Source organism: Octopus bimaculoides, chromosome 11 (assembly GCF_001194135.2).
Source record: "Octopus bimaculoides isolate UCB-OBI-ISO-001 chromosome 11, ASM119413v2, whole genome shotgun sequence".
In the NCBI taxonomy this organism is placed as follows: domain Eukaryota; kingdom Metazoa; phylum Mollusca; class Cephalopoda; order Octopoda; family Octopodidae; genus Octopus; species Octopus bimaculoides.
Genome location: NC_068991.1, coordinates 7489026 through 7489886, shown reverse-complemented (window position 1 = coordinate 7489886; position 861 = coordinate 7489026). Strand labels below are relative to the sequence as shown.

Sequence of the window (861 nt, the reverse complement as noted above, 5' to 3'; positions counted from 1 at the left end):
TATATATATATATATATATGTATGTATGTATGTATGCATGTATATATGTCTGTGTGTGTGTGTGTGTGTGTATTGAGAGAGATAATAGATTAAATAGATTAGACTAATTGATAAAATTGATATCTAGACATATGTATATATATATAGATGGATTGATGTGCACCTGTATGTAGAAGACTAATTTTGTCAACTTCATTTGAGCATGCAGTTTGTGACTAATGCAGCCATACAGTAGCAGACAGCACTTATCCAATGAAAACTTACCGATGCTAGAGTTATGACTGTAGGCCCCATAATCCTGGCTAAAGGACTTGCATCATTTCTGAATTCTGGAATAACAAATTTTTTTCTTCATATAGTAATCATCAAAATAAGAAGCAATTTCAATCATCGTCATTCTCTTTCGCTCTTTTCTCAGAATTTCATTGCTCTTGAAAATATCTGATAAATTTAAGGACTCTCTCATTGTAATAATAATTGATTTTAATAAGTAAATTGTTTTTAAAAAAACAACATAACTGTGTAAATCTCCGTCTCTGCTGATTTTATAAAAATCAAGTTATGTTCCAGGCATATAAATATATACATATACAAATATACGTAATTACATACATACATATATATATATATAGATATATATAATGTATATATATATATGTATATATATAAGTATATATATGTGTGTGTATATATATATATATATAATGTATATATATGTATATATATATATATATGTGTATATATACGTGTGTGTGTGTGTGTAATTATATATATTTGTATATGTACATGTACGTATATGCATACATATGTATATGCATATATAATGTACATATGTGTATATATATATATATATATATATAT

At 25.1% G+C, this 861-nt stretch overlaps 1 protein-coding gene across 4 annotated transcripts in view; it reads right to left on the bottom strand.

Moving 5' to 3' along the window:
* LOC106874878 (mucin-17) overlaps nucleotides 1-861 on the bottom strand; it is an 85158-nt gene that overhangs the window by 52666 nt on the left and 31631 nt on the right. For 2 of the 4 annotated variants that reach the window (XM_014922779.2, XM_014922780.2), the window contains exon 2: nucleotides 265-329. The exons of the other annotated variants lie outside the window; for them this stretch is intronic. The gene's annotated coding sequence lies outside the window, so the exon portion shown is untranslated. The remainder of the gene's footprint in view (nucleotides 1-264; nucleotides 330-861) is intronic. 4 annotated transcript variants of the gene reach the window in all.